Consider the following 10,090-nt stretch of genomic DNA (forward strand, 5'->3'; position numbering starts at 1 on the left):
GGAGGGGCGGTGGGAGGAGGGCTGCCGGCGGAGGAGGGAGGAGGGGGCGGCCGCATGCGGAGGGAGGAGGGCGCAGTGGGAGGAGGAGGGTGGAGGGCGCGGTGGGAGGAGGAGGCCGGAAGGAGGGAGTACCTCGGTGGCGGACGGACTACGGCGGCGGCGGTGGCGACGAACGATAATGGTTATCGGCGCGGGCGAGAGTGACTGAGAGGGAGAGTGAGTGAGAGAGAGGGTCGGCCGCATGGTGATAAGGTAGGGTTAGTAGTAGCGTGGGTATGAAAAAGTGCTACAGGTAAGGAGAATAGCGGTAGCGTGGTACGGTGTAAGGCGCTACTGCTATAACTAGCTGGACGGCAAGGTCGTGGCAATTAGAGCAGTAGCGCGGTTTAGAGATGACGCGCTACTGCTATTTTTCTTTCAGTAGCGCGTTTTTCCGGCACGCGTTGTTGCTAAATAGCAGTAGCGTCGTATTTTGAAGAGTGTTGCTGGTAATATTCTGTGTATAAGGTTTTCCCTAGTAGTGAGGTGTTGTTCTAGGGCAAAGAGTTGATAAGAAATTAAATGTTATTCAATATGCTAGTAAAACCCTAGACAATGCTCAAAGAAATTATGCTAGGACTGAAAAAGAATTCTTAGCAGCTGTATTTGCTTGTGATAAGTTCAGACCTTATATTGTTGATTCTAAAGTAACTATTCACACTGGTCATGCTTCTATTAAATATCTCATGGAAAAGAAAGATGTTAAACCTAGACTTATTAGATGGGTTCTCTTGCTACAAGAATTTGACTTACATATTGTTGATAGAAAGGGAGCTGAGAACCCCGTTGCAGACAACTTATCTAGGTTAGAAAATGTGCTTGATGACCCACTTGCTATTGATGATAGCTTTCCTGATGAGCAATTAAATTTCATAAATGCTTCACACTGCTCCATGGTATGTTGATTATGCTAATTACATTGTTGCTAAGTTTATACCACCTAGTTTCACATACCAGCAAAAGAAAAAGTTCTTCTATGATTTGAGGCATTACTTTTGGGATGACCCACATCTTTATAAAGAAGGAGTAGATGGTGTTATTAGACGTTGTGTACCTGAGCATGAACATGAACATATCCTACGCAAGTGTCACTCTGAAGCTTATGGAGGACACCATGCTGGAGATAGAACTGCACATAAGGTATTGCTATCTGGTTTTTATTGGCCTACTCTCTTCAAGGATGCCCGTAAGTTTGTCTTATCTTGTGATGAATGTCAAAGAATTGGTAATATTAGTAGACGTCAAGAAATGACTATGAATTATTCACTTGTTATTGAACCATTTGATGTTTTGGGCTTTGACTATATGGGACCTTTTCCTTCCTCTAATGGATATACACATATTTTAGTTGATGTTGATTACGTTACTAAGTGGGTAGAAGCTATTCCAACTAGTAGTGTTGATCATAACACTTCGACTAGAATGCTTAAAGAAGTTGTTTTCCAAGATTTGGAGTCCCTAGATATTTAATGACTGATGGTGGTTCACATTTTATTCATGGTGCTTTCCGCAAAATGCTTGCTAAATATGATGTTAATCATAGAATTGCATCTCCTTATCACCCACAGTCTAGTGGTCAAGTAGAATTGAGTAATAGAGAGCTCAAATTAATTTTGCAAAAGACTGTTAATAGATCTAGAAAGAATTGGTCCAAGAAACTTGATGATACATTATGAGCCTATAGAACTGCATATGAAAATCCTATGGGTATGTCTCCGTATAAAATGGTTTATGGAAAAGCATGTCACTTACCTCTCGAACTAGAACACAAGGCATATTGGGTTATTAAAGCACTCAATTATGACTTTAAACTTGCCGGTGAGAAGAGGTTATTTCATATTAGCTCACTTGATGAATGGAGAACCCAAGCCTACGAAAATGCCAAGTTGTTTAAAGAAAAAGTTAAAAGATGGCATGATAAAAGGATACAAAAGCGTGAGTTTAATGTAGGTGACTATGTATTGCTATACAACTCTCATTTAAGATTTTTTGCAGGAAAACTTCTCTCTAAATGGGAAGGTCCTTACGTTATCGAGGAGGTCTATCGTTCCGGTGCCATAAAAATCAACAACTTCGAAGGCACAAATCTGAAGGTGGTGAACGGTCAAAGAATAAAACATTATATCTCAGGTAATCCCATAAATGTTGAAACCAATGTTATTGAAACCGTAACCCCGGAGGAATACATAAGGGACACTTTCCAGAATGTTCCAGACTCCGAAAAGGAATAGGTATGTGGAACGTAAGTAAACCGACTCCAAAACAGTTTTTAAGGCAATATTTCTCTGTTTTGGAATATTTAGAAAAAATAGAAAAATAAGAAGCAGTCCAGGAAGGACACGAGGGCTCCGCGAGGGTGGAGGGTGCGCCCCCTACCTCGCGGGCACCTCGTGCGCTCTCCGGACTCCGTTTTCTAACACGACACGTATCTTGGTCTGTAAAAATTCATTATATAATCTCCCGGGGGTTTTGACTCCCGTATCACGCAAAATCCCCTGTTTTTGTTTCGGGATGTTTTTCTGACAGATCCAGGTTGTCATGTCGTCTTCAAGCGCCCCCAAGGACCAGTCTTCGACAAGGTCATCAACTCCTACCTGCAGAAGTGCTCCAACACCCTCAAACCATTGATATGCGTGAGGGGTTGTTGCATATCCTTGATGCTGAGGGACCGAGGAAGACCGGATGCACGAAGGCAATGCTCGAGGCATTGGAGCAAGAAGTTTTCAAGTGTTAGGAGATGGTGGAGCGTGGACTCGATTCCAATCACATTATGATCACGGAGTTCACCAACAACCACAATCTGGACGTCAAGGATATTGGGGAGGCCATCTTCAAGCTTCATGAGAAAAACGAGCACCTCCAAGCCCAGATCTATAACCTGCAACATCAAAACTATGACTATGAATATAGATTAAAGAGGATGAGTTTGGCTGCAGATTTGAGGTTTCAGGAGACTCAATCATCCTTCTATGATGGTGAGCCTATGCCTTGGAAGAAGGACGACAAGCCTGCGCCATCAACAAAATCACCACCGTCTCCACCAACAAAGAAGAATTGAGTATCTGGTATGGGCACTCCCCTTGGCAACTGCCAAGCTTGAGGGAGTGCCCCGGTATCATATCACCATCACTTTTACCTTTACCATTTTTCTTAGTTCGATCCTTTTGGTAATATCTTTATCTAGTAGAATAAGAATTCTTAGTATGATCTAGATGTGAGTTTTGCTTTATAATTCTTCTATGTAATCGAGTCTGCGAGCTATATAATAAAGATTAGTGTTGAGTCAAGGGCTTGATTATTTTGCCATGATCCTAAGGGAATAAAAGAAAGGAGAAAAAAATTAAAAGGAACCAAGAGATCATGTGAGTCTTATGGAGAGTAAGGAGCTCACATAGAAAAAGTATGATGAATATAAGCTGTTGAGATTGGACAAGCATAGTGTTGGTCATCGTTGCAATTAATAGGAAGTAAAAAGAAAGAGAGGTCTTCACATATAGATATGCTATCTTGGACATCTTTTATGATTGTGAGCACTCATTAAAATATGACATTCTAAAGAGTTGATGTTGTACAAGGAAGACAACGTAATGGGTTATGTTTTCTTACATCTGAGATAAATTATATTGTCATGGATCATCCAACATGGTTGAGCTTGCCTTTCCTCTCATGCTAGCCAAATTCATCGCACCAACACTAAAAAAAATACACTTCCGTGATGATACGTGGTTGTCATAGTAGGTCACGTGTTTTGTCATGCATGTACATCCATGCTGATTTTATGACAGAATCAAGATAGGCATACCTGTGCTGTCATTGAAGTGTTCCATGACATTACCAAAATTATCATCATGGAAGTGTCTACTTCCATGATGACAAATCGCGTGTCACAGAAGTGCTTTCGTCAAGGGTGACCGACACGTGGCATCCACCGTAACGGAACGCCATTAAGCTATCGGGTCGGGTTTTGGATCCGATAACCCGTTAACAGCGCCGACCAATGGGAAATTTCAATGTGTAAAATTCTTATTGGCCGGGAAAAACACGTGTCAGCTCATCAATGGGTCAGATAGGCGCCTATGATATGTCGACACGTGCCACGGCCCACCACTGGCACATTTAGCTTACAAAGCCAGCCGGTTGACTTGGTCAAAAGTTAACGGGCTGGCCCATGAAAAGCCTGTTAACGGTCTCTTCGCAAATAGCCCATTTTACGGCCCGTTAACTCACGGACCGTTAGGCCCTAAAGGAAATCGGCCCAACAACATCATGTGGGTCGTCGAAAATAACACCAGCCCATTTCACTTTTGGCCCATGTATGGCCCACGACGTCTTTCGGCCCATATGAGGCCTTCGTATCTTTCGGCCCTTTACAGGCCCACAGTGACTCTAGCCCATAATGAACAGTAATTTTCTTTATACCCGTTAAAGGCCCGTGATTTACATGGGCTGTGTAGGGGATATTACTGCTGGGCGTAAACCGGCCTATCTGGGCCGGGTCAATTTCATCAGTAGTTCAAGAGTGCTAAATCCCAAGAAGGTAGATGAGGGCCTAAGGCCCGTAGTTGGTTCAAGACTTGTAGCTGTAAACCGGTATTTGCATATAAACTTGTATTGTAAGTTAGGGATAGAGACCAACCCGGATACGAATATCGACCGGTGTTGGGACTCTGTGAACCGATGGGCGCCACCCGTGTATATAAGAGGACGACCCGGCGGCGGTTCAAGGACGACAGACAACAACTCGAGACATAGGCGAAGCTTGTTTGCTCCCTAGTCATCGAAACCCCATCAATTCCATCACAACTAGACGTAGGCTTTTACCTTCATCAAAGGGGCTGAACTAGTATAAACTCTCTTGCGTCTCTGTGTCCGCTCTAACCCCTTCAAGCTAACCCGTCGCGATGGCTCCACGACTAAGTCCTTTCTCTAGGACATCCACCGTGACAAAACCACGACAGTTGGCGCCCACCGTGGGGCTATCGCACGATGGTTTCAGGTTCTTGGAGGGCCGCTTTGAGGGACGTGAGGGCTAGGCTTTAGGCCGGATGACTAAGAGTCGTCGCGGAAAGCTCTACATCGACGACGCAGGCTGGGGCCCCGAGGCCGGCTCAGTTGAGTACAGGTACCGGGTCCCCTTTGGTGGCATTCACGTTTTCATTGGTAAGATCGGTGAAACGGGTCCTTTGCACCGACCTCGTCGAGACGGCTCAGCGTACGCGATCCGCCCGGGTTAAACCGGCCATGAAGCGTGCCTTCGTGGGAGTCATCCATGGAGGAAGTTATGAGGATGGATCGGAATCTTGCGGCGAGACCGTCGTTTGTTCTGATGACGAGTCATCGACCGGAGAAACCGAATCTCTTTATTAGCTACAAGACGGCCGGATTGGGGGCTGTTCCGATGGCTACAGTATTCCGGAACCCTCTATTTTCCCCAACCGGGTTGGAATATTCATGGCTGACACACAAGCAGCGCTTCATTCTTCGAACACTGCGGCAACAATCTCCGGTTCAGAAGCAGCGATGGCTGCCGGGGCAGGAGGCCCTGTGCGCCCGCAGGCTCAAGTTCTATCAGAGCTATTTGATGCATTGGCTGTGCTTATGGCGGAAGCTAATCCGGCAGATCAGGACGTCCACAACGCGGAGATTGCAAAGATAAAGGAACAGATCACCCAGGCCAAGGCGGATCTGGCAGCTGAGGACACCAGGATGGCCACAGAGCAGGCCGCTTTAGACGCACAGGCCTACAGGCTCATGTTGGACCAGAGCGTGTCGCAATAAGTCATGAGGAGGAAGCACCGATCCCGTTTGCCTCCGGTTTTCGAGGCCAGAGACCTTTTCAACACTCTAGGAGCAAGAACCAGCAATCCGCCTCGGAACCGGGCGGAAGCTCCTAGGACCGGTGCACCGGTTCAGCCTCGTCAAAACACCGTTATACCTCAGGCTGTTTTAACACCTCCGGGTCACTACTCCAACCCGATGGACAATCTCGTTGCCGCTGCTGCACGGATGGAGGCCATTCCAATTGAAGGTGACTCGCCGCAGGCAGTAGAGACGCGACAGGTCAAGGAGCTTCTGAGAACAACTTTGGTCCAATAGGAAGCGTACTCGTACAGCCGCGACCGGATCCACTCGACCCCCCATCCAAGCCGGAGCTATAGCAGACATATGGATGAACCGGCAGTGTCGAGTAATGAACGACGTGGAGTACCCCGTGGCGACAACCCGGCGGGTGGTGCTGATAACACTCAGGAAGTGGTGGACCGGGCCCGAGCGCGCAGGGAGGCCGTGTGAGCCGCACAACATCAGGCTCGGCAGCTCACGGCGGTTCGTCCAATTATCTCGATCGAACCTGGTGTTACTTCTAGTTCTTTGGGGGTGCCTTGCCTTATCCCCGCTTTACGCAATGTGCGCCTGCCCAAGGATTTCAAAGGCCCGCCCAAGGTACCAAATTACATGGCAGATCAACCTCCAGAAACATGGGTGGAGAGCTATGAGATGGCCATGGAGATGCTTGATGTGGATGACACGGCGTGTGCGAAATACTTCACCACGATGCTTGAAGGAACAACCCGTACTTGGTTAAAAAGCTTGCTGGCTAACTCTATCAGTTCATGGGCCCAATTACGAGCCTGGTTTATTAGCAATTTCAAGGATACATGTAAATAGCCTATGTCGATAGTGGACTTAGCTGCATGCGTCTAGGAGGAAGGAGAATCAATGGCTCATTGGGTGCGCCGGGTTTCACAAGTGTTGCACTCATCACACCGCATCAACGCTGACACCGCAGTATTAACCCTAGAAGGCAACTGCCGGTTTGGGCCCCTAAAGCTGAAGTTGAGACGGGTGAAGCGTCATTGCACTTACATGGGGACCCTCATGGCTGCTTTGGTGAAATATGCTGATTCTGATAGTACCAAGGATCCCGAATCTGATGATGACAAGACAGGGATGGGAAAGAGGAACAACAACTCCAAAGGTCAGCAGCATCACTGGAGAGGCAATGGTGGTGGAGGCAAGCGTAAAGCAAATGGTAGCATGGACTTTGTGGCTAATACCAACACACAGGACAATGGCCAGCGACGCATGGGTAAACCGAAAAATCGCAATGGGGCACCCAACCCTAACCCGGACCGCCTAAACTATCTGCTAAGCCAGCCCTGTCCAAGACATGGGATGAAGGAGGCGCCAGCAAACCACCTTTGGAAGGGTTGCTTTATTATGCAAGAGTTCAAGAATTCTAATGCTTTCCGGTATGATCACGGCTCCGGCGGTGGCTCAGGATCCGGGCCGGGTTACGGTGGAGGAAATTTCGGTTCAGGATTTAATGGTAATCTAGGCGGACATAATGGTCAAAATAGTCAGAACAACCAGGGTGGTTACAACCAACAGCAGCAACAGTCAGGTTACCAGAGCAACCCAAAGCAGTTGAGTAGTGGGCAGTACCATGTCTTCACCACTAGCTTGGACAAGCGATACCGGAAGGTTCAGAGGCGGGCGGTCAACTCTATTGAACCGGCCATACCACATTATCTACATTGGTCTGAACAGCCAATCATATGGAGCAGAGAGGATCACCCTCCCCAGGTTGATAATCCAGGTCAGTTGGCTCTGGTGGTGGCGCCTCAGGTGGGAGGTTACAAGGTCACCAAGGTGCTCATGGATGGAGGGAGCAGCATTAATATCTTGTACTATGAGACCTTCCGTCGTATGGGACTAACAGATAAAAATCTCAAACCGTCTAATATGGTGTTCCACGGTGTAGTACCTGGCAGATCAGCATATCCTGTTGGTAAGATAGCTCTGGAAGTGGCCTTTGGGGATGATCATGATTCCAGGTCGGAGACATTGACGTTTGAAGTGGTGAAAATCCAAAGTCCATATCACGCCCTGTTTGGGAGACCGGCCTACGCCAAGTTTATGGCACGACCCTGTTATGTGTATTTGCAGCTCAAGATGCCGGGTCACAAGGGGACAATAACGGTTCACGGAAGCCACAAAATCGCTTTGGAGTGCGAGGAAGGAGATGCGGCCTATGCAGAGTCGGTTTGTGCCACCGAGGAGCTGAAGTATTATAAGGACAATGTTGATCCGGCGGACATGACTCCATTAAAGAAGCCAACTACGGAGCATGATCCGGCCCTGAAGTTCAAATCGGCAGCAGAAACTAAGCTTGTTGACTTTGTACCTGGCGATTCATCCAAGCAGTTCAACATCAGTGCTAATTTGGATCTGAAATAGGAAAGCGCACTCATTGAGTTCATCCGTGACAATCGGGACATTTTTGCATGGAAGCCCTCTGACATGCCAGGTGTACCGAGGCAACTCGCTGAGCACACCCTTAATGTGGATCCTAAATACAAAACGGTGAAACAGTTCCTCTGCCGGTTTAACGAAGAAAGACGCACGGCAATTGGAGAAGAGGTAGCCAGGCTCTTAGCAGCTGGTTTTATTGTTGAAGTTTTTCACCCTGAGTAGCTTGCCAATCTGGTGCTGGTCCTTAAGAAAAACGGCACCTGGCGCATGTGTGTGGATTACACAGATCTTAATAAAGCTTGTCCAGCAGATCCTTTTGCCCTCCCTCGTATTGATCAAATTATTGATGCTACAGCGGGTTGTGAGCATTTAAGTTTTTTGGATGCATATTCTGGCTATCATCAAATCAAAATGGCAGTTAAGGACCAGGAGAAGACGGCATTCATAACTCCCTTTGGAGCCTTCTGCTATGTGTCTATGCCCTTTGGGCTCAAGAGTGCCCAGGCAACTTATCAACGTTGTGTGCAAAATTGTCTACACAAACAGATTGGCCGTAATGTACATGCTTACGTGGATGATATCGTGGTTAAATCCAGGGAGAAGGAGACTCTAATTGGTGATTTGAAGGAAACCTTTGATAACCTGAGGACATACAAGATGTTTCTTAATCCGGACAAGTGCATCTTTGGTGTACCGGCGGGAAAGTTATTGGGCTTTCTGGTGTCCAATAGGGAAATTGAGGCTAATCCAGAGAAGATCACAGCCATCACCTCCCTGGCTAAACCGAAGTGTATCAACGATGTTCAATGCCTGGCAGGCCGGATTGCCGCGTTAAGCCGGTTTATCAGTCGTCTTGGTGAGAAGGCAATCCCTTTGTATCAGATGTTGAAGAAGACGGATCAGTTTGTCTGGAGTTCTGCTGCTGATGAAGCATTTGAGGACTTAAAGCGGCAATTTGCCAATCCGCCTGTGCTCGCCGCTCCCATTGACAAGGAGCCGTTACTGCTATATGTTGCTGATAATGCTCGGGCGCTCAGCGTGGCTATTATGGTGGAGCGAAAGGAGGCAAGTAAGGAGCATCCGGTTCAACGTCTGGTCTATTATATCAGCGAGGTACTCATTGAGTCCAAACAAAGGTATCCGCATTGGTACAAGCTGGTGTATGGAGTTTTTATGGCAAGTCGGAAGCTTAAACAATACTTCCAAGGGCATCCAATTACGGTGGTAAGTTCTGCTCCTTTGGGGGATATCATCCAGAACCGGGAAGCAATTGGCCGGATTGCCAAGTGGGCTATAGAGCTTGGGCCGCACGATTTGAAGTATGTGCCTCGGACGACGATTAATTCTCAAGCGCTTGTTGATTTTATCAATGATTGGACGGAAATGCAAGCACCTGAAGAAAAGCCGGATCACACATATTGGACCATCCATTTTGACGGATCCAGGCAATTGGAAGGCTCGGGGGCTGGAGTCGTATTAACTTCCCCACGAGGTGATAAGTTTTGTTACATTCTCCGTTTAATGTTCCCTTGTACTAACAATGCAGCTGAGTATGAAGCCTTGCTCCATGGTCTCCGGATGGCTAAGGAGATGAATTTAAGTCGAGTTAAGTGTTTCGGTGACTCAGACCTCGTGGCTCAGCAAGTGTCTGGCACTTGGGACTCCAAGGACCCACTCATGGCAGTATATCGTCGCGAGGTGGATATTGTTGCAGGTCATTTTAAAGGCTATCAGATGGACCACGTGGACCGGTGAAAAAAATGAAGCGTGGACGCTTTAAGCCGGCTGGGCTCTCAGC

Source organism: Triticum dicoccoides, chromosome 3A (assembly GCF_002162155.2).
Source record: "Triticum dicoccoides isolate Atlit2015 ecotype Zavitan chromosome 3A, WEW_v2.0, whole genome shotgun sequence".
Taxonomy (NCBI): domain Eukaryota; kingdom Viridiplantae; phylum Streptophyta; class Magnoliopsida; order Poales; family Poaceae; genus Triticum; species Triticum dicoccoides.